Genomic DNA, 25098 nt, shown 5'->3' on the forward strand with positions numbered 1-25098 from the left:
TTATTAAGGAAATAAAAGAGGAGGAATTGAAAAGAAATGAGATAGCTTTTTCTTTACAAACAAAGCGTGGGTCTGATAGGTAAAGGCTAGATACTAAAAGAAGAAAGAAACAATGGGAGAAATTCCACTGATTGATGAAAGGAGTGAGAGGGTTTAGTCTTTACAAATCATCCATGGGTCTGCTGATAGGTAAAGATAGATACTGAGAGATGAAAGAAGCAATGGGAAGAACCATAAATTCTATAGGAAAATTTAAAAAAAAAGAGGGTTACATTAGAAGAGGGTCTGTATTAGGCCATTCGGGAAGCCTATACCTCTCAAGTACCTCAGCCAATGCAGAAAGAGAGAGGGAAATGCGGCCAGGAAATTAGGATAAAAAGCAGGCTGCATCCTCTAACTGTCCTGGGTTGCAGTGTATTCTATTACCATCCTCATGAGCTGTTGAAACCAGGTGGGGCAGTGTTTCCTTGCCTCCTTCCTCTGGACCATCTTTCTGTTAATGGCCCATCAATGCCCTGCTGCATGACTCATAGATAACTCCCTCTGGACTATCTTTTGTTAATGAGCCCATCAATGCCTTGCCTCATGATTTATCATCCCATTGTGAGGTGCTCCACCCAGAGGGAGGAACCAAGCATTCCATCCTGGAAATAATCTGAGATTCTGAACACCACAGACACCCTTTTCCACTGGATTCCCAGAGGACAAGTGCTACATAGCCACCAGTGGACCTTCCGAGGAAGAGCAGACCCTTCTACAGGATCACCGCTTCAACAGAACCACATTCACTGTCGATTTCTCTATTTTCGTTTTGCCTCTGAATCACGAGTTCTTTTACTCAGAGTTAGGATTGAAACGCAGGAGACGCCAGGCTTTTCTTCTAATTGATGTTTATAATGTCTTATCTATAATAGAGCTGCACAGAGTGTGCCTCCAAGTTAACAAGGTGGAAAAATGGCCATGAGTTCTAACTTCCAAGGCCTTTTAAGGTCCAAATTACCCAATTATGGAATGCAAACTAATTTGCTTTTACTTATAATCCAATAACTAACTATTCATGATCCGCACTGCAGGTTTTTTGACCCAATACCAGAACACCCAGATTTGTGAAGAAGGAGAAAAGAAGAAGAACAAATCCACACCCCAAATCCTCCATATTGTAACACACATATATATATATATTATTATATCCCAGAAACCTAAATTCTCTAAACCCAGGGTTCCAACAATCCACCACTTCAGGAGGACTGCAGCCACCATTTTATCAGACTGCTACCGCCACCCTGAATAACAGGGTGTCAGGTTGTATCCTGACTCAGTCAGTTTAAACCAGTGTTTTCTGCTGCCGTTGTGTCCTCTGGGAACAGTTCCCACTCAGCCCGGTCAGCTCGGGACACAGCAGGCAACGGGGGCCAGCCTCTGATATTGGAGGGATCAAAGGTCTGGCTCGTGGGTCCTTCCAAGGGACCGCGGCAATAAAGGCAGACGGCGGAGGAAAGGGGGCAGGCTCAGAGTTGGGTTAAATCCAGAAAGTTTATTGGTCCTCCGAAGGGGGGGACCTCAACCACCAGGGGTGCCCAACCCAGAGCACCTGCAGATCGCGCGCCAGGGCATTTTATGGCGGGGGGGGCATGGGGGGGGGGTGTACAGAACAACCAACCAGGGAAGGGAAGGGTGCGGCAAACAGAACGAGGGACACATAAAGGAACCAACTGTAACAGGGGAAGGGAGGGACTCCTTTCCCAGGACTAATCACCTGGCCCCCTGGCTAGAACTTTCCAGAAGCCTGGGAGGGGTGGCAGAGTGACAGACAGGGTCCTGGGAGGAGATAAAAATGACAGACAGGGTGATTTAAATAAAACGGGGGGGGGGTGTGCCCACTGGGGTACACCAAACTTACAGAACATAGGGGGGAGACCCGGACTGAACTAAGCTAACACACTCCCACAGGAGGCCACTACTGACACGCTGCAGGAGTGGACTGGAGCAGTAGCCAGAGTGTCGACATTGGGGAAAGCCTCGTGTGCCTATCCACAGACTGTCTGCTGAAATAGTCTCTATGGATATCTTTCCTCACGGATCTCCGGTCATTGGGGGGGGCAATCCTCGCTGTCATTGTTTTCTTTATGTTAAACTGTTTCTGTGCCTTCACTCGCCACAGGTGGTGCAGGAGACAACGTGACAATTAGATTAGGTGATTAGATTGCACCATTAGAATGATTTGCTTAATAATCTTTCCTTTATATTGTCAGTAAGATTTGGGCCAGAGGTGGGAGAATCATATTTTTAATCCTAGGAGAAGTAGCAAAAACCTTTTACCGTAGCAATTGCTGGGTCTGTGGAAGGCCAGGAGAATCTGAAAACTGGCCATGGGTGGCCAGCCCAGTCAAACCTAAATGGTGAGTCAGCACCCTGAGTGAAGTCCATAATGGGACCGGATTTTAGGGTGAAGACAGAAGTCCATGGCGACTCCATTCTTCCGAAAGAGGCGTTTATTGTCTCAATAGAATAGGAGGTGTATACGTGGGAAAAAGTGTTTGTGACTGGACTTTATCTTTGGGTTTATCTATTCGCAGAAGAAGGGGGAGCGTGTAGAAAATTAAATTACTCAAACTGCTGTTTGCAAATAGGTGACAATAGAAAGTGGTAAAACAAATAACAAAGGGAATAAGAAAGTTAGCTCATGTACCTGTCCAAATGTGGAAAGGATGGGAATGGGGCATGTTTTCATGGTTACCTGGTGGACTATGGGTTAAACAAATGCTTTTTTCATCTTATGTGCTGTAGCAACTCGAAGCATCATCCCTTGCTTAGTGCAACTTATTCAACATGTGATCAAGGGGATGCAGGGAGTAGCCATGCCTACAGATCCAGAAATGGCTACAAAAGGACAGAAAATGATTATTACCGCAGGCCTGGGCCCTATGGTATATCACCGTGTCCCGCAGCCATAGGGAGGAGGAGGAGGAGAAGATCCAACAGGCAGGAATTGTGCAGCAAGATTGATTTATTTAATTATTTTACAAACTCTTTTATAGACTTTTTTCTTCACAGTCCAATTGGACAAAGGACCAGCCACCCCTTGGGGGTGATTGGCCAAAATCCTAAAACATCCATTATCAAAATATTTTTCTACTATACCATAAACAAGACTTTTCAAGGTTGCAGGTGTCTTGGTTGTTTACATTCCCTGCTACCTCTTCTGTGAGAGAGAAAAGTCTCTCACGGACTTAGAAACTAGCAAGAAAATCCTTGCTAGCAGCATTTTTGTATCTACAAATGATGTCACTGCAAATAATTGCAAAACCAAAAAAGACCCAGGGACAGAAAATTAAGTCAATAATAACTAAAGTTTTTAAGGACAATTATTAAGGAAATAAAAGAGGAGGAATTGAAAAGAAATGAGATAGCTTTTTCTTTACAAACAAAGCCTGGGTCTGATAGGTAAAGGCTAGATACTAAAAGAAGAAAGAAACAATGGGAGAAATTCCACTGATTGATGAAAGGAGTGAGAGGGTTTAGTCTTTACAAATCATCCATGGGTCTGCTGATAGGTAAAGATAGATACTGAGAGATGAAAGAAGCAATGGGAAGAACCATAAATTCTATAGGAAAATTAAAAAAAAAAAGGGTTTACATTAGAAGAGGGTCTGTATTAGGCGATTCGGGAAGCCTATACCTCTCAAGTACCTCAGCCAATGCAGAAAGAGAGAGGGAAATGCGGCCAGGAAATTAGGATAAAAAGCAGGCTGCATCCTCTAACTGTCCTGGGTTGCAGTGTATTCTATTACCATCCTCATGAGCTGTTGAAACCAGGTGGGGCAGTGTTTCCTTGCCTCCTTCCTCTGGACCATCTTTCTGTTAATGGCCCATCAATGCCCTGCTGCATGACTCATAGATAACTCCCTCTGGACTATCTTTTGTTAATGAGCCCATCAATGCCTTGCCTCATGATTTATCATCCCATTGTGAGGTGCTCCACCCAGAGGGAGGAACCAAGCATTCCATCCTGGAAATAATCTGAGATTCCGAACACCACAGACACCCTTTTCCACTGGATTCCCAGAGGACAAGTGCTACATAGCCACCAGTGGACCTTCCGAGGAAGAGCAGACCCTTCTACAGGATCACCGCTTCAACAGAACCACATTCACTGTCGATTTCTCTATTTTCGTTTTGCCTCTGAATCACGAGTTCTTTTACTCAGAGTTAGGATTGAAACTCAGGAGACGCCAGGCTTTTCTTCTAATTGATGTTTATAATTTCTTATCTATAATAGAGCTGCACAGAGTGTGCCTCCAAGTTAACAAGGTGGAAAAATGGCCATGAGTTCTAACTTCCAAGGCCTTTTAAGGTCCAAATTACCCAATTATGGAATGCAAACTAATTTGCTTTTACTTATAATCCAATAACTAACTATTCATGATCCGCACTGCAGGTTTTTTGACCCAATACCAGAACACCCAGATTTGTGAAGAAGGAGAAAAGAAGAAGAACAAATCCACACCCCAAATCCTCCATATTGTAACACACATATATATATATATTATTATATCCCAGAAACCTAAATTCTCTAAACCCAGGGTTCCAACAATCCACCACTTCAGGAGGACTGCAGCCACCATTTTATCAGACTGCTACCGCCACCCTGAATAACAGGGTGTCAGGTTGTATCCTGACTCAGTCAGTTTAAACCAGTGTTTTCTGCTGCCGTTGTGTCCTCTGGGAACAGTTCCCACTCAGCCCGGTCAGCTCGGGACACAGCAGGCAACGGGGGCCAGCCTCTGATATTGGAGGGATCAAAGGTCTGGCTCGTGGGTCCTTCCAAGGGACCGCGGCAATAAAGGCAGACGGCGGAGGAAAGGGGGCAGGCTCAGAGTTGGGTTAAATCCAGAAAGTTTATTGGTCCTCCGAACGGGGGGACCTCAACCACCAGGGGTGCCCAACCCAGAGCACCTGCAGATCGCGCGCCAGGGCATTTTATGGCGGGGGGGGCATGGGGGGGGGGTGTACAGAACAACCAACCAGGGAAGGGAAGGGTGCGGCAAACAGAACGAGGGACACATAAAGGAACCAACTGTAACAGGGGAAGGGAGGGACTCCTTTCCCAGGACTAATCACCTGGCCCCCTGGCTAGAACTTTCCAGAAGCCTGGGAGGGGTGGCAGAGTGACAGACAGGGTCCTGGGAGGAGATAAAAATGACAGACAGGGTGATTTAAATAAAACGGGGGGGGGTGTGCCCACTGGGGTACACCAAACTTACAGAACATAGGGGGGAGACCCGGACTGAACTAAGCTAACACACTCCCACAGGAGGCCACTACTGACACGCTGCAGGAGTGGACTGGAGCAGTAGCCAGAGTGTCGACATTGGGGAAAGCCTCGTGTGCCTACCCACAGACTGTCTGCTGAAATAGTCTCTATGGATATCTTTCCTCACGGATCTCCGGTCATTGGGGGGGGCAATCCTCACTGTCATTGTTTTCTTTATGTTAAACTGTTTCTGTGCCTTCACTCGCCACAGGTGGTGCAGGAGACAACGTGACAATTAGATTAGGTGATTAGATTGCACCATTAGAATGATTTGCTTAATAATCTTTCCTTTATATTGTCAGTAAGATTTGGGCCAGAGGTGGGAGAATCATATTTTTAATCCTAGGAGAAGTAGCAAAAACCTTTTACCGTAGCAATTGCTGGGTCTGTGGAAGGCCAGGAGAATCTGAAAACTGGCCATGGGTGGCCAGCCCAGTCAAACCTAAATGGTGAGTCAGCACCCTGAGTGAAGTCCATAATGGGACCGGATTTTAGGGTGAAGACAGAAGTCCATGGCGACTCCATTCTTCCGAAAGAGGCGTTTATTGTCTCAATAGAATAGGAGGTGTATACGTGGGAAAAAGTGTTTGTGACTGGACTTTATCTTTGGGTTTATCTATTCGCAGAAGAAGGGGGAGTGTGTAGAAAATTAAATTACTCAAACTGCTGTTTGCAAATAGGTGACAATAGAAAGTGGTAAAACAAATAACAAAGGGAATAAGAAAGTTAGCTCATGTACCTGTCCAAATGTGGAAAGGATGGGAATGGGACATGTTTTCATGGTTACCTGGTGGACTATGGGTTAAACAAATGCTTTTTTCATCTTATGTGCTGTAGCAACTCGAAGCATCATCCCTTGCTTAGTGCAACTTATTCAACATGTGATCAAGGGGATGCAGGGAGTAGCCATGCCTACAGATCCAGAAATGGCTACAAAAGGACAGAAAATGATTATTACCGCAGGCCTGGGCCCTATGGTATATCACCGTGTCCCGCAGCCATAGGGAGGAGGAGGAGGAGAAGATCCAACAGGCAGGAATTGTGCAGCAAGATTGATTTATTTAATTATTTTACAAACTCTTTTATAGACTTTTTTCTTCACAGTCCAATTGGACAAAGGACCAGCCACCCCTTGGGGGTGATTGGCCAAAATCCTAAAACATCCATTATCAAAATATTTTTCTACTATACCATAAACAAGACTTTTCAAGGTTGCAGGTGTCTTGGTTGTTTACATTCCCTGCTACCTCTTCTGTGAGAGAGAAAAGTCTCTCACGGACTTAGAAACTAGCAAGAAAATCCTTGCTAGCAGCATTTTTGTATCTACAAATGATGTCACTGCAAATAATTGCAAAACCAAAAAAGACCCAGGGACAGAAAATTAAGTCAATAATAACTAAAGTTTTTAAGGACAATTATTAAGGAAATAAAAGAGGAGGAATTGAAAAGAAATTAGATAGCTTTTTCTTTACAAACAAAGCGTGGGTCTGATAGGTAAAGGCTAGATACTAAAAGAAGAAAGAAACAATGGGAGAAATTCCACTGATTGATGAAAGGAGTGAGAGGGTTTAGTCTTTACAAATCATCCATGGGTCTGCTGATAGGTAAAGATAGATACTGAGAGATGAAAGAAGCAATGGGAAGAACCATAAATTCTATAGGAAAATTTAAAAAAAAAGGGGTTTACATTAGAAGAGGGTCTGTATTAGGCCATTCGGGAAGCCTATACCTCTCAAGTACCTCAGCCAATGCAGAAAGAGAGAGGGAAATGCGGCCAGGAAATTAGGATAAAAAGCAGGCTGCATCCTCTAACTGTCCTGGGTTGCAGTGTATTCTATTACCATCCTCATGAGCTGTTGAAACCAGGTGGGGCAGTGTTTCCTTGCCTCCTTCCTCTGGACCATCTTTCTGTTAATGGCCCATCAATGCCCTGCTGCATGACTCATAGATAACTCCCTCTGGACTATCTTTTGTTAATGAGCCCATCAATGCCTTGCCTCATGATTTCTCATCCCATTGTGAGGTGCTCCACCCAGAGGGAGGAACCAAGCATTCCATCCTGGAAATAATCTGAGATTCCGAACACCACAGACACCCTTTTCCACTGGATTCCCAGAGGACAAGTGCTACATAGCCACCAGTGGACCTTCCGAGGAAGAGCAGACCCTTCTACAGGATCACCGCTTCAACAGAACCACATTCACTGTCGATTTCTCTATTTTCGTTTTGCCTCTGAATCACGAGTTCTTTTACTCAGAGTTAGGATTGAAACGCAGGAGACGCCAGGCTTTTCTTCTAATTGATGTTTATAATTTCTTATCTATAATAGAGCTGCACAGAGTGTGCCTCCAAGTTAACAAGGTGGAAAAATGGCCATGAGTTCTAACTTCCAAGGCCTTTTAAGGTCCAAATTACCCAATTATGGAATGCAAACTAATTTGCTTTTACTTATAATCCAATAACTAACTATTCATGATCCGCACTGCAGGTTTTTTGACCCAATACCAGAACACCCAGATTTGTGAAGAAGGAGAAAAGAAGAAGAACAAATCCACACCCCAAATCCTCCATATTGTAACACACATATATATATATATTATTATATCCCAGAAACCTAAATTCTCTAAACCCAGGGTTCCAACAATCCACCACTTCAGGAGGACTGCAGCCACCATTTTATCAGACTGCTACCGCCACCCTGAATAACAGGGTGTCAGGTTGTATCCTGACTCAGTCAGTTTAAACCAGTGTTTTCTGCTGCCGTTGTGTCCTCTGGGAACAGTTCCCACTCAGCCCGGTCAGCTCGGGACACAGCAGGCAACGGGGGCCAGCCTCTGATATTGGAGGGATCAAAGGTCTGGCTCGTGGGTCCTTCCAAGGGACCGCGGCAATAAAGGCAGACGGCGGAGGAAAGGGGGCAGGCTCAGAGTTGGGTTAAATCCAGAAAGTTTATTGGTCCTCCGAACGGGGGGACCTCAACCACCAGGGGTGCCCAACCCAGAGCACCTGCAGATCGCGCGCCAGGGCATTTTATGGCGGGGGGGGCATGGGGGGGGGGGTGTACAGAACAACCAACCAGGGAAGGGAAGGGTGCGGCAAACAGAACGAGGGACACATAAAGGAACCAACTGTAACAGGGGAAGGGAGGGACTCCTTTCCCAGGACTAATCACCTGGCCCCCTGGCTAGAACTTTCCAGAAGCCTGGGAGGGGTGGCAGAGTGACAGACAGGGTCCTGGGAGGAGATAAAAATGACAGACAGGGTGATTTAAATAAAACGGGGGGGGGGTGTGCCCACTGGGGTACACCAAACTTACAGAACATAGGGGGGAGACCCGGACTGAACTAAGCTAACACACTCCCACAGGAGGCCACTACTGACACGCTGCAGGAGTGGACTGGAGCAGTAGCCAGAGTGTCGACATTGGGGAAAGCCTCGTGTGCCTATCCACAGACTGTCTGCTGAAATAGTCTCTATGGATATCTTTCCTCACGGATCTCCGGTCATTGGGGGGGGGCAATCCTCACTGTCATTGTTTTCTTTATGTTAAACTGTTTCTGTGCCTTCACTCGCCACAGGTGGTGCAGGAGACAACGTGACAATTAGATTAGGTGATTAGATTGCACCATTAGAATGATTTGCTTAATAATCTTTCCTTTATATTGTCAGTAAGATTTGGGCCAGAGGTGGGAGAATCATATTTTTAATCCTAGGAGAAGTAGCAAAAACCTTTTACCGTAGCAATTGCTGGGTCTGTGGAAGGCCAGGAGAATCTGAAAACTGGCCATGGGTGGCCAGCCCAGTCAAACCTAAATGGTGAGTCAGCACCCTGAGTGAAGTCCATAATGGGACCGGATTTTAGGGTGAAGACAGAAGTCCATGGCGACTCCTTTCTTCCGAAAGAGGCGTTTATTGTCTCAATAGAATAGGAGGTGTATACGTGGGAAAAAGTGTTTGTGACTGGACTTTATCTTTGGGTTTATCTATTCGCAGAAGAAGGGGGAGTGTGTAGAAAATTAAATTACTCAAACTGCTGTTTGCAAATAGGTGACAATAGAAAGTGGTAAAACAAATAACAAAGGGAATAAGAAAGTTAGCTCATGTACCTGTCCAAATGTGGAAAGGATGGGAATGGGACATGTTTTCATGGTTACCTGGTGGACTATGGGTTAAACAAATGCTTTTTTCATCTTATGTGCTGTAGCAACTCGAAGCATCATCCCTTGCTTAGTGCAACTTATTCAACATGTGATCAAGGGGATGCAGGGAGTAGCCATGCCTACAGATCCAGAAATGGCTACAAAAGGACAGAAAATGATTATTACCGCAGGCCTGGGCCCTATGGTATATCACCGTGTCCCGCAGCCATAGGGAGGAGGAGGAGGAGAAGATCCAACAGGCAGGAATTGTGCAGCAAGATTGATTTATTTAATTATTTTACAAACTCTTTTATAGACTTTTTTCTTCACAGTCCAATTGGACAAAGGACCAGCCACCCCTTGGGGGTGATTGGCCAAAATCCTAAAACATCCATTATCAAAATATTTTTCTACTATACCATAAACAAGACTTTTCAAGGTTGCAGGTGTCTTGGTTGTTTACATTCCCTGCTACCTCTTCTGTGAGAGAGAAAAGTCTCTCACGGACTTAGAAACTAGCAAGAAAATCCTTGCTAGCAGCATTTTTGTATCTACAAATGATGTCACTGCAAATAATTGCAAAACCAAAAAAGACCCAGGGACAGAAAATTAAGTCAATAATAACTAAAGTTTTTAAGGACAATTATTAAGGAAATAAAAGAGGAGGAATTGAAAAGAAATGAGATAGCTTTTTCTTTACAAACAAAGCCTGGGTCTGATAGGTAAAGGCTAGATACTAAAAGAAGAAAGAAACAATGGGAGAAATTCCACTGATTGATGAAAGGAGTGAGAGGGTTTAGTCTTTACAAATCATCCATGGGTCTGCTGATAGGTAAAGATAGATACTGAGAGATGAAAGAAGCAATGGGAAGAACCATAAATTCTATAGGAAAATAAAAAAAAAAGGGGTTTACATTAGAAGAGGGTCTGTATTAGGCGATTCGGGAAGCCTATACCTCTCAAGTACCTCAGCCAATGCAGAAAGAGAGAGGGAAATGCGGCCAGGAAATTAGGATAAAAAGCAGGCTGCATCCTCTAACTGTCCTGGGTTGCAGTGTATTCTATTACCATCCTCATGAGCTGTTGAAACCAGGTGGGGCAGTGTTTCCTTGCCTCCTTCCTCTGGACCATCTTTCTGTTAATGGCCCATCAATGCCCTGCTGCATGACTCATAGATAACTCCCTCTGGACTATCTTTTGTTAATGAGCCCATCAATGCCTTGCCTCATGATTTATCATCCCATTGTGAGGTGCTCCACCCAGAGGGAGGAACCAAGCATTCCATCCTGGAAATAATCTGAGATTCCGAACACCACAGACACCCTTTTCCACTGGATTCCCAGAGGACAAGTGCTACATAGCCACCAGTGGACCTTCCGAGGAAGAGCAGACCCTTCTACAGGATCACCGCTTCAACAGAACCACATTCACTGTCGATTTCTCTATTTTCGTTTTGCCTCTGAATCACGAGTTCTTTTACTCAGAGTTAGGATTGAAACGCAGGAGACGCCAGGCTTTTCTTCTAATTGATGTTTATAATTTCTTATCTATAATAGAGCTGCACAGAGTGTGCCTCCAAGTTAACAAGGTGGAAAAATGGCCATGAGTTCTAACTTCCAAGGCCTTTTAAGGTCCAAATTACCCAATTATGGAATGCAAACTAATTTGCTTTTACTTATAATCCAATAACTAACTATTCATGATCCGCACTGCAGGTTTTTTGACCCAATACCAGAACACCCAGATTTGTGAAGAAGGAGAAAAGAAGAAGAACAAATCCACACCCCAAATCCTCCATATTGTAACACACATATATATATATATTATTATATCCCAGAAACCTAAATTCTCTAAACCCAGGGTTCCAACAATCCACCACTTCAGGAGGACTGCAGCCACCATTTTATCAGACTGCTACCGCCACCCTGAATAACAGGGTGTCAGGTTGTATCCTGACTCAGTCAGTTTAAACCAGTGTTTTCTGCTGCCGTTGTGTCCTCTGGGAACAGTTCCCACTCAGCCCGGTCAGCTCGGGACACAGCAGGCAACGGGGGCCAGCCTCTGATATTGGAGGGATCAAAGGTCTGGCTCGTGGGTCCTTCCAAGGGACCGCGGCAATAAAGGCAGACGGCGGAGGAAAGGGGGCAGGCTCAGAGTTGGGTTAAATCCAGAAAGTTTATTGGTCCTCCGAACGGGGGGACCTCAACCACCAGGGGTGCCCAACCCAGAGCACCTGCAGATCGCGCGCCAGGGCATTTTATGGCGGGGGGGGCATGGGGGGGGGGTGTACAGAACAACCAACCAGGGAAGGGAAGGGTGCGGCAAACAGAACGAGGGACACATAAAGGAACCAACTGTAACAGGGGAAGGGAGGGACTCCTTTCCCAGGACTAATCACCTGGCCCCCTGGCTAGAACTTTCCAGAAGCCTTGGAGGGGTGGCAGAGTGACAGACAGGGTCCTGGGAGGAGATAAAAATGACAGACAGGGTGATTTAAATAAAACGGGGGGGGGGTGTGCCCACTGGGGTACACCAAACTTACAGAACATAGGGGGGAGACCCGGACTGAACTAAGCTAACACACTCCCACAGGAGGCCACTACTGACACGCTGCAGGAGTGGACTGGAGCAGTAGCCAGAGTGTCGACATTGGGGAAAGCCTCGTGTGCCTATCCACAGACTGTCTGCTGAAATAGTCTCTATGGATATCTTTCCTCACGGATCTCCGGTCATTGGGGGGGGGGCAATCCTCACTGTCATTGTTTTCTTTATGTTAAACTGTTTCTGTGCCTTCACTCGCCACAGGTGGTGCAGGAGACATCGTGACAATTAGATTAGGTGATTAGATTGCACCATTAGAATGATTTGCTTAATAATCTTTCCTTTATATTGTCAGTAAGATTTGGGCCAGAGGTGGGAGAATCATATTTTTAATCCTAGGAGAAGTAGCAAAAACCTTTTACCGTAGCAATTGCTGGGTCTGTGGAAGGCCAGGAGAATCTGAAAACTGGCCATGGGTGGCCAGCCCAGTCAAACCTAAATGGTGAGTCAGCACCCTGAGTGAAGTCCATAATGGGACCGGATTTTAGGGTGAAGACAGAAGTCCATGGCGACTCCATTCTTCCGAAAGAGGCGTTTATTGTCTCAATAGAATAGGAGGTGTATACGTGGGAAAAAGTGTTTGTGACTGGACTTTATCTTTGGGTTTATCTATTCGCAGAAGAAGGGGGAGTGTGTAGAAAATTAAATTACTCAAACTGCTGTTTGCAAATAGGTGACAATAGAAAGTGGTAAAACAAATAACAAAGGGAATAAGAAAGTTAGCTCATGTACCTGTCCAAATGTGGAAAGGATGGGAATGGGACATGTTTTCATGGTTACCTGGTGGACTATGGGTTAAACAAATGCTTTTTTCATCTTATGTGCTGTAGCAACTCGAAGCATCATCCCTTGCTTAGTGCAACTTATTCAACATGTGATCAAGGGGATGCAGGGAGTAGCCATGCCTACAGATCCAGAAATGGCTACAAAAGGACAGAAAATGATTATTACCGCAGGCCTGGGCCCTATGGTATATCACCGTGTCCCGCAGCCATAGGGAGGAGGAGGAGGAGAAGATCCAACAGGCAGGAATTGTGCAGCAAGATTGATTTATTTAATTATTTTACAAACTCTTTTATAGACTTTTTTCTTCACAGTCCAATTGGACAAAGGACCAGCCACCCCTTGGGGGTGATTGGCCAAAATCCTAAAACATCCATTATCAAAATATTTTTCTACTATACCATAAACAAGACTTTTCAAGGTTGCAGGTGTCTTGGTTGTTTACATTCCCTGCTACCTCTTCTGTGAGAGAGAAAAGTCTCTCACGGACTTAGAAACTAGCAAGAAAATCCTTGCTAGCAGCATTTTTGTATCTACAAATGATGTCACTGCAAATAATTGCAAAACCAAAAAAGACCCAGGGACAGAAAATTAAGTCAATAATAACTAAAGTTTTTAAGGACAATTATTAAGGAAATAAAAGAGGAGGAATTGAAAAGAAATGAGATAGCTTTTTCTTTACAAACAAAGCCTGGGTCTGATAGGTAAAGGCTAGATACTAAAAGAAGAAAGAAACAATGGGAGAAATTCCACTGATTGATGAAAGGAGTGAGAGGGTTTAGTCTTTACAAATCATCCATGGGTCTGCTGATAGGTAAAGATAGATACTGAGAGATGAAAGAAGCAATGGGAAGAACCATAAATTCTATAGGAAAATTAAAAAAAAAAGGGGTTTACATTAGAAGAGGGTCTGTATTAGGCGATTCGGGAAGCCTATACCTCTCAAGTACCTCAGCCAATGCAGAAAGAGAGAGGGAAATGCGGCCAGGAAATTAGGATAAAAAGCAGGCTGCATCCTCTAACTGTCCTGGGTTGCAGTGTATTCTATTACCATCCTCATGAGCTGTTGAAACCAGGTGGGGCAGTGTTTCCTTGCCTCCTTCCTCTGGACCATCTTTCTGTTAATGGCCCATCAATGCCCTGCTGCATGACTCATAGATAACTCCCTCTGGACTATCTTTTGTTAATGAGCCCATCAATGCCTTGCCTCATGATTTCTCATCCCATTGTGAGGTGCTCCACCCAGAGGGAGGAACCAAGCATTCCATCCTGGAAATAATCTGAGATTCCGAACACCACAGACACCCTTTTCCACTGGATTCCCAGAGGACAAGTGCTACATAGCCACCAGTGGACCTTCCGAGGAAGAGCAGACCCTTCTACAGGATCACCGCTTCAACAGAACCACATTCACTGTCGATTTCTCTATTTTCGTTTTGCCTCTGAATCACGAGTTCTTTTACTCAGAGTTAGGATTGAAACGCAGGAGACGCCAGGCTTTTCTTCTAATTGATGTTTATAATTTCTTATCTATAATAGAGCTGCACAGAGTGTGCCTCCAAGTTAACAAGGTGGAAAAATGGCCATGAGTTCTAACTTCCAAGGCCTTTTAAGGTCCAAATTACCCAATTATGGAATGCAAACTAATTTGCTTTTACTTATAATCCAATAACTAACTATTCATGATCCGCACTGCAGGTTTTTTGACCCAATACCAGAACACCCAGATTTGTGAAGAAGGAGAAAAGAAGAAGAACAAATCCACACCCCAAATCCTCCATATTGTAACACACATATATATATATATTATTATATCCCAGAAACCTAAATTCTCTAAACCCAGGGTTCCAACAATCCACCACTTCAGGAGGACTGCAGCCACCATTTTATCAGACTGCTACCGCCACCCTGAATAACAGGGTGTCAGGTTGTATCCTGACTCAGTCAGTTTAAACCAGTGTTTTCTGCTGCCGTTGTGTCCTCTGGGAACAGTTCCCACTCAGCCCGGTCAGCTCGGGACACAGCAGGCAACGGGGGCCAGCCTCTGATATTGGAGGGATCAAAGGTCTGGCTCGTGGGTCCTTCCAAGGGACCGCGGCAATAAAGGCAGACGGCGGAGGAAAGGGGGCAGGCTCAGAGTTGGGTTAAATCCAGAAAGTTTATTGGTCCTCCGAAGGGGGGGACCTCAACCACCAGGGGTGCCCAACCCAGAGCACCTGCAGATCGCGCGCCAGGGCATTTTATGGCGGGGGGGCATGGGGGGGGGTGTACAGAACAACCAACCAGGGAAGGGAAGGGTGCGGCAAACAGAACGAGGGACACATAAAGGAACCAACTGTAACAGGGGAAGGGAGGGACTCCTTTCCCAGGACTAATCACCTGGCCCCCTGGCTAGAACTTTCCAGAAGCCTGGGAGGGGTGGCAGAGTGACAGACAGGGTCCTGGGAGGAGATAAAAATGACAGACAGGGTGATTTAAATAAAACGGGGGGGGGGTGTGCCCACTGGGGTACACCAAACTTACAGAACATAGGGGGGAGACCCGGACTGAACTAAGCTAACACACTCCCACAGGAGGCCACTACTGACACGCTGCAGGAGTGGACTGGAGCAGTAGCCAGAGTGTCGACATTGGGGAAAGCCTTGTGTGCCTATCCACAGACTGTCTGCTGAAATAGTCTCTATGGATATCTTTCCTCACGGATCTCCGGTCATTGGGGGGGGGGCAATCCTCACTGTCATTGTTTTCTTTATGTTAAACTGTTTCTGTGCCTTCACTCGCCACAGGTGGTGCAGGAGACATCGTGACAATTAGATTAGGTGATTAGATTGCACCATTAGAATGATTTGCTTAATAATCTTTCCTTTATATTGTCAGTAAGATTTGGGCCAGAGGTGGGAGAATCATATTTTTAATCCTAGGAGAAGTAGCAAAAACCTTTTACCGTAGCAATTGCTGGGTCTGTGGAAGGCCAGGAGAATCTGAAAACTGGCCATGGGTGGCCAGCCCAGTCAAACCTAAATGGTGAGTCAGCACCCTGAGTGAAGTCCATAATGGGACCGGATTTTAGGGTGAAGACAGAAGTCCATGGCGACTCCATTCTTCCGAAAGAGGCGTTTATTGTCTCAATAGAATAGGAGGTGTATACGTGGGAAAAAGTGTTTGTGACTGGACTTTATCTTTGGGTTTATCTATTCGCAGAAGAAGGGGGAGTGTGTAGAAAATTAAATTACTCAAACTGCTGTTTGCAAATAGGTGACAATAGAAAGTGGTAAAACAAATAACAAAGGGAATAAGAAAGTTAGCTCATGTACCTGTCCAAATGTGGAAAGGATGGGAATGGGACATGTTTTCATGGTTACCTGGTGGACTATGGGTTAAACAAATGCTTTTTTCATCTTATGTGCTGTAGCAACTCGAAGCATCATCCCTTGCTTAGTGCAACTTATTCAACATGTGATCAAGGGGATGCAGGGAGTAGCCATGCCTACAGATCCAGAAATGGCTACAAAAGGACAGAAAATGATTATTACCGCAGGCCTGGGCCCTATGGTATATCACCGTGTCCCGCAGCCATAGGGAGGAGGAGGAGGAGAAGATCCAACAGGCAGGAATTGTGCAGCAAGATTGATTTATTTAATTATTTTACAAACTCTTTTATAGACTTTTTTCTTCACAGTCCAATTGGACAAAGGACCAGCCACCCCTTGGGGGTGATTGGCCAAAATCCTAAAACATCCATTATCAAAATATTTTTCTACTATACCATAAACAAGACTTTTCAAGGTTGCAGGTGTCTTGGTTGTTTACATTCCCTGCTACCTCTTCTGTGAGAGAGAAAAGTCTCTCACGGACTTAGAAACTAGCAAGAAAATCCTTGCTAGCAGCATTTTTGTATCTACAAATGATGTCACTGCAAATAATTGCAAAACCAAAAAAGACCCAGGGACAGAAAATTAAGTCAATAATAACTAAAGTTTTTAAGGACAATTATTAAGGAAATAAAAGAGGAGGAATTGAAAAGAAATGAGATAGCTTTTTCTTTACAAACAAAGCCTGGGTCTGATAGGTAAAGGCTAGATACTAAAAGAAGAAAGAAACAATGGGAGAAATTCCACTGATTGATGAAAGGAGTGAGAGGGTTTAGTCTTTACAAATCATCCATGGGTCTGCTGATAGGTAAAGATAGATACTGAGAGATGAAAGAAGCAATGGGAAGAACCATAAATTCTATAGGAAAATTAAAAAAAAAAGGGGTTTACATTAGAAGAGGGTCTGTATTAGGCGATTCGGGAAGCCTATACCTCTCAAGTACCTCAGCCAATGCAGAAAGAGAGAGGGAAATGCGGCCAGGAAATTAGGATAAAAAGCAGGCTGCATCCTCTAACTGTCCTGGGTTGCAGTGTATTCTATTACCATCCTCATGAGCTGTTGAAACCAGGTGGGGCAGTGTTTCCTTGCCTCCTTCCTCTGGACCATCTTTCTGTTAATGGCCCATCAATGCCCTGCTGCATGACTCATAGATAACTCCCTCTGGACTATCTTTTGTTAATGAGCCCATCAATGCCTTGCCTCATGATTTCTCATCCCATTGTGAGGTGCTCCACCCAGAGGGAGGAACCAAGCATTCCATCCTGGAAATAATCTGAGATTCCGAACACCACAGACACCCTTTTCCACTGGATTCCCAGAGGACAAGTGCTACATAGCCACCAGTGGACCTTCCGAGGAAGAGCAGACCCTTCTACAGGATCACCGCTTCAACAGAACCACATTCACTGTCGATTTCTCTATTTTCGTTTTGCCTCTGAATCACGAGTTCTTTTACTCAGAGTTAGGATTGAAACGCAGGAGACGCCAGGCTTTTCTTCTAATTGATGTTTATAATTTCTTATCTATAATAGAGCTGCACAGAGTGTGCCTCCAAGTTAACAAGGTGGAAAAATGGCCATGAGTTCTAACTTCCAAGGCCTTTTAAGGTCCAAATTACCCAATTATGGAATGCAAACTAATTTGCTTTTACTTATAATCCAATAACTAACTATTCATGATCCGCACTGCAGGTTTTTTGACCCAATACCAGAACACCCAGATTTGTGAAGAAGGAGAAAAGAAGAAGAACAAATCCACACCCCAAATCCTCCATATTGTAACACACATATATATATATATTATTATATCCCAGAAACCTAAATTCTCTAAACCCAGGGTTCCAACAATCCACCACTTCAGGAGGACTGCAGCCACCATTTTATCAGACTGCTACCGCCACCCTGAATAACAGGGTGTCAGGTTGTATCCTGACTCAGTCAGTTTAAACCAGTGTTTTCTGCTGCCGTTGTGTCCTCTGGGAACAGTTCCCACTCAGCCCGGTCAGCTCGGGACACAGCAGGCAACGGGGGCCAGCCTCTGATATTGGAGGGATCAAAGGTCTGGCTCGTGGGTCCTTCCAAGGGACCGCGGCAATAAAGGCAGACGGCGGAGGAAAGGGGGCAGGCTCAGAGTTGGGTTAAATCCAGAAAGTTTATTGGTCCTCCGAACGGGGGGACCTCAACCACCAGGGGTGCCCAACCCAGAGCACCTGCAGATCGCGCGCCAGGGCATTTTATGGCGGGGGGGCATGGGGGGGGGGGGGTGTACAGAACAACCAACCAGGGAAGGGAAGGGTGCGGCAAACAGAACGAGGGACACATAAAGGAACCAACTGTAACAGGGGAAGGGAGGGACTCCTTTCCCAGGACTAATCACCTGGCCCCCTGGCTAGAACTTTCCAGAAGCCTGGGAGGGGTGGCAGAGTGACAGACAGGGTCCTGGGAGGAGATAAAAATGACAGACAGGGTGATTTAAATAAAACGGGGGGGGGGTGTGCCCACTGGGGTGCACCAAACTTACAGAACATAGGGGGGAGACCCGGACTGAACTAAGCTAACACACTCCCACAGGAGGCCACTACTGACACGCTGCAGGAGTGGACTGGAGCAGTAGCCAGAGTGTCGACATTGGGGAAAGCCTCGTGTGCCTACCCACAGACTGTCTGCTGAAATAGTCTCTATGGATATCTTTCCTCACGGATCTCCGGTCATTGGGGGGGGCAATCCTCACTGTCATTGTTTTCTTTATGTTAAACTGTTTCTGTGCCTTCACTCGCCACAGGTGGTGCAGGAGACAACGTGACAATTAGATTAGGTGATTAGATTGCACCATTAGAATGATTTGCTTAATAATCTTTCCTTTATATTGTCAGTAAGATTTGGGCCAGAGGTGGGAGAATCATATTTTTAATCCTAGGAGAAGTAGCAAAAACCTTTTACCGTAGCAATTGCTGGGTCTGTGGAAGGCCAGGAGAATCTGAAAACTGGCCATGGGTGGCCAGCCCAGTCAAACCTAAATGGTGAGTCAGCACCCTGAGTGAAGTCCATAATGGGACCGGATTTTAGGGTGAAGACAGAAGTCCATGGCGACTCCATTCTTCCGAAAGAGGCGTTTATTGTCTCAATAGAATAGGAGGTGTATACGTGGGAAAAAGTGTTTGTGACTGGACTTTATCTTTGGGTTTATCTATTCGCAGAAGTAGGGGGAGTGTGTAGAAAATTAAATTACTCAAACTGCTGTTTGCAAATAGGTGACAATAGAAAGTGGTAAAACAAATAACAAAGGGAATAAGAAAGTTAGCTCATGTACCTGTCCAAATGTGGAAAGGATGGGAATGGGACATGTTTTCATGGTTACCTGGTGGACTATGGGTTAAACAAATGCTTTTTTCATCTTATGTGCTGTAGCAACTCGAAGCATCATCCCTTGCTTAGTGCAACTTATTCAACATGTGATCAAGGGGATGCAGGGAGTAGCCATGCCTACAGATCCAGAAATGGCTACAAAAGGACAGAAAATGATTATTACCGCAGGCCTGGGCCCTATGGTATATCACCGTGTCCCGCAGCCATAGGGAGGAGGAGGAGGAGAAGATCCAACAGGCAGGAATTGTGCAGCAAGATTGATTTATTTAATTATTTTACAAACTCTTTTATAGACTTTTTTCTTCACAGTCCAATTGGACAAAGGACCAGCCACCCCTTGGGGGTGATTGGCCAAAATCCTAAAACATCCATTATCAAAATATTTTTCTACTATACCATAAACAAGACTTTTCAAGGTTGCAGGTGTCTTGGTTGTTTACATTCCCTGCTACCTCTTCTGTGAGAGAGAAAAGTCTCTCACGGACTTAGAAACTAGCAAGAAAATCCTTGCTAGCAGCATTTTTGTATCTACAAATGATGTCACTGCAAATAATTGCAAAACCAAAAAAGACCCAGGGACAGAAAATTAAGTCAATAATAACTAAAGTTTTTAAGGACAATTATTAAGGAAATAAAAGAGGAGGAATTGAAAAGAAATGAGATAGCTTTTTCTTTACAAACAAAGCCTGGGTCTGATAGGTAAAGGCTAGATACTAAAAGAAGAAAGAAACAATGGGAGAAATTCCACTGATTGATGAAAGGAGTGAGAGGGTTTAGTCTTTACAAATCATCCATGGGTCTGCTGATAGGTAAAGATAGATACTGAGAGATGAAAGAAGCAATGGGAAGAACCATAAATTCTATAGGAAAATTAAAAAAAAAAGGGGTTTACATTAGAAGAGGGTCTGTATTAGGCGATTCGGGAAGCCTATACCTCTCAAGTACCTCAGCCAATGCAGAAAGAGAGAGGGAAATGCGGCCAGGAAATTAGGATAAAAAGCAGGCTGCATCCTCTAACTGTCCTGGGTTGCAGTGTATTCTATTACCATCCTCATGAGCTGTTGAAACCAGGTGGGGCAGTGTTTCCTTGCCTCCTTCCTCTGGACCATCTTTCTGTTAATGGCCCATCAATGCCCTGCTGCATGACTCATAGATAACTCCCTCTGGACTATCTTTTGTTAATGAGCCCATCAATGCCTTGCCTCATGATTTATCATCCCATTGTGAGGTGCTCCACCCAGAGGGAGGAACCAAGCATTCCATCCTGGAAATAATCTGAGATTCCGAACACCACAGACACCCTTTTCCACTGGATTCCCAGAGGACAAGTGCTACATAGCCACCAGTGGACCTTCCGAGGAAGAGCAGACCCTTCTACAGGATCACCGCTTCAACAGAACCACATTCACTGTCGATTTCTCTATTTTCGTTTTGCCTCTGAATCACGAGTTCTTTTACTCAGAGTTAGGATTGAAACGCAGGAGACGCCAGGCTTTTCTTCTAATTGATGTTTATAATTTCTTATCTATAATAGAGCTGCACAGAGTGTGCCTCCAAGTTAACAAGGTGGAAAAATGGCCATGAGTTCTAACTTCCAAGGCCTTTTAAGGTCCAAATTACCCAATTATGGAATGCAAACTAATTTGCTTTTACTTATAATCCAATAACTAACTATTCATGATCCGCACTGCAGGTTTTTTGACCCAATACCAGAACACCCAGATTTGTGAAGAAGGAGAAAAGAAGAAGAACAAATCCACACCCCAAATCCTCCATATTGTAACACACATATATATATATATTATTATATCCCAGAAACCTAAATTCTCTAAACCCAGGGTTCCAACAATCCACCACTTCAGGAGGACTGCAGCCACCATTTTATCAGACTGCTACCGCCACCCTGAATAACAGGGTGTCAGGTTGTATCCTGACTCAGTCAGTTTAAACCAGTGTTTTCTGCTGCCGTTGTGTCCTCTGGGAACAGTTCCCACTCAGCCCGGTCAGCTCGGGACACAGCAGGCAACGGGGGCCAGCCTCTGATATTGGAGGGATCAAAGGTCTGGCTCGTGGGTCCTTCCAAGGGACCGCGGCAATAAAGGCAGACGGCGGAGGAAAGGGGGCAGGCTCAGAGTTGGGTTAAATCCAGAAAGTTTATTGGTCCTCCGAACGGGGGGACCTCAACCACCAGGGGTGCCCAACCCAGAGCACCTGCAGATCGCGCGCCAGGGCATTTTATGGCGGGGGGGCATGGGGGGGGGGTGTACAGAACAACCAACCAGGGAAGGGAAGGGTGCGGCAAACAGAACGAGGGACACATAAAGGAACCAACTGTAACAGGGGAAGGGAGGGACTCCTTTCCCAGGACTAATCACCTGGCCCCCTGGCTAGAACTTTCCAGAAGCCTGGGAGGGGTGGCAGAGTGACAGACAGGGTCCTGGGAGGAGATAAAAATGACAGACAGGGTGATTTAAATAAAACGGGGGGGGGTGTGCCCACTGGGGTACACCAAACTTACAGAACATAGGGGGGAGACCCGGACTGAACTAAGCTAACACACTCCCACAGGAGGCCACTACTGACACGCTGCAGGAGTGGACTGGAGCAGTAGCCAGAGTGTCGACATTGGGGAAAGCCTCGTGTGCCTACCCACAGACTGTCTGCTGAAATAGTCTCTATGGATATCTTTCCTCACGGATCTCCGGTCATTGGGGGGGGCAATCCTCACTGTCATTGTTTTCTTTATGTTAAACTGTTTCTGTGCCTTCACTCGCCACAGGTGGTGCAGGAGACAACGTGACAATTAGATTAGGTGATTAGATTGCACCATTAGAATGATTTGCTTAATAATCTTTCCTTTATATTGTCAGTAAGATTTGGGCCAGAGGTGGGAGAATCATATTTTTAATCCTAGGAGAAGTAGCAAAAACCTTTTACCGTAGCAATTGCTGGGTCTGTGGAAGGCCAGGAGAATCTGAAAACTGGCCATGGGTGGCCAGCCCAGTCAAACCTAAATGGTGAGTCAACACCCTGAGTGAAGTCCATAATGGGACCGGATTTTAGGGTGAAGACAGAAGTCCATGGCGACTCCATTCTTCCGAAAGAGGCGTTTATTGTCTCAATAGAATAGGAGGTGTATATGTGGGAAAAAGTGTTTGTGACTGGACTTTATCTTTGGGTTTATCTATTCGCAGAAGAAGGGGGAGTGTGTAGAAAATTAAATTACTCAAACTGCTGTTTGCAAATAGGTGACAATAGAAAGTGGTAAAACAAATAACAAAGGGAATAAGAAAGTTAGCTCATGTACCTGTCCAAATGTGGAAAGAATGGGAATGGGACATGTTTTCATGGTTACCTGGTGGACTATGGGTTAAACAAATGCTTTTTTCATCTTATGTGCTGTAGCAACTCGAAGCATCATCCCTTGCTTAGTGCAACTTATTCAACATGTGATCAAGGGGATGCAGGGAGTAGCCATGCCTACAGATCCAGAAATGGCTACAAAAGGACAGAAAATGATTATTACCGCAGGCCTGGGCCCTATGGTATATCACCGTGTCCCGCAGCCATAGGGAGGAGGAGGAGGAGAAGATCCAACAGGCAGGAATTGTGCAGCAAGATTGATTTATTTAATTATTTTACAAACTCTTTTATAGACTTTTTTCTTCACAGTCCAATTGGACAAAGGACCAGCCACCCCTTGGGGGTGATTGGCCAAAATCCTAAAACATCCATTATCAAAATATTTTTCTACTATACCATAAACAAGACTTTTCAAGGTTGCAGGTGTCTTGGTTGTTTACATTCCCTGCTACCTCTTCTGTGAGAGAGAAAAGTCTCTCACGGACTTAGAAACTAGCAAGAAAATCCTTGCTAGCAGCATTTTTGTATCTACAAATGATGTCACTGCAAATAATTGCAAAACCAAAAAAGACCCAGGGACAGAAAATTAAGTCAATAATAACTAAAGTTTTTAAGGACAATTATTAAGGAAATAAAAGAGGAGGAATTGAAAAGAAATGAGATAGCTTTTTCTTTACAAACAAAGCCTGGGTCTGATAGGTAAAGGCTAGATACTAAAAGAAGAAAGAAACAATGGGAGAAATTCCACTGATTGATGAAAGGAGTGAGAGGGTTTAGTCTTTACAAATCATCCATGGGTCTGCTGATAGGTAAAGATAGATACTGAGAGATGAAAGAAGCAATGGGAAGAACCATAAATTCTATAGGAAAATTAAAAAAAAAAGGGGTTTACATTAGAAGAGGGTCTGTATTAGGCGATTCGGGAAGCCTATACCTCTCAAGTACCTCAGCCAATGCAGAAAGAGAGAGGGAAATGCGGCCAGGAAATTAGGATAAAAAGCAGGCTGCATCCTCTAACTGTCCTGGGTTGCAGTGTATTCTATTACCATCCTCATGAGCTGTTGAAACCAGGTGGGGCAGTGTTTCCTTGCCTCCTTCCTCTGGACCATCTTTCTGTTAATGGCCCATCAATGCCCTGCTGCATGACTCATAGATAACTCCCTCTGGACTATCTTTTGTTAATGAGCCCATCAATGCCTTGCCTCATGATTTATCATCCCATTGTGAGGTGCTCCACCCAGAGGGAGGAACCAAGCATTCCATCCTGGAAATAATCTGAGATTCCGAACACCACAGACACCCTTTTCCACTGGATTCCCAGAGGACAAGTGCTACATAGCCACCAGTGGACCTTCCGAGGAAGAGCAGACCCTTCTACAGGATCACCGCTTCAACAGAACCACATTCACTGTCGATTTCTCTATTTTCGTTTTGCCTCTGAATCACGAGTTCTTTTACTCAGAGTTAGGATTGAAACGCAGGAGACGCCAGGCTTTTCTTCTAATTGATGTTTATAATTTCTTATCTATAATAGAGCTGCACAGAGTGTGCCTCCAAGTTAACAAGGTGGAAAAATGGCCATGAGTTCTAACTTCCAAGGCCTTTTAAGGTCCAAATTACCCAATTATGGAATGCAAACTAATTTGCTTTTACTTATAATCCAATAACTAACTATTCATGATCCGCACTGCAGGTTTTTTGACCCAATACCAGAACACCCAGATTTGTGAAGAAGGAGAAAAGAAGAAGAACAAATCCACACCCCAAATCCTCCATATTGTAACACACATATATATATATATTATTATATCCCAGAAACCTAAATTCTCTAAACCCAGGGTTCCAACAATCCACCACTTCAGGAGGACTGCAGCCACCATTTTATCAGACTGCTACCGCCACCCTGAATAACAGGGTGTCAGGTTGTATCCTGACTCAGTCAGTTTAAACCAGTGTTTTCTGCTGCCGTTGTGTCCTCTGGGAACAGTTCCCACTCAGCCCGGTCAGCTCGGGACACAGCAGGCAACGGGGGCCAGCCTCTGATATTGGAGGGATCAAAGGTCTGGCTCGTGGGTCCTTCCAAGGGACCGCGGCAATAAAGGCAGACGGCGGAGGAAAGGGGGCAGGCTCAGAGTTGGGTTAAATCCAGAAAGTTTATTGG

Source organism: Aphelocoma coerulescens (assembly GCF_041296385.1).
Source record: "Aphelocoma coerulescens isolate FSJ_1873_10779 chromosome W unlocalized genomic scaffold, UR_Acoe_1.0 ChrW_unloc_scaf_2, whole genome shotgun sequence".
NCBI classification, from domain to species: Eukaryota; Metazoa; Chordata; class Aves; order Passeriformes; family Corvidae; genus Aphelocoma; species Aphelocoma coerulescens.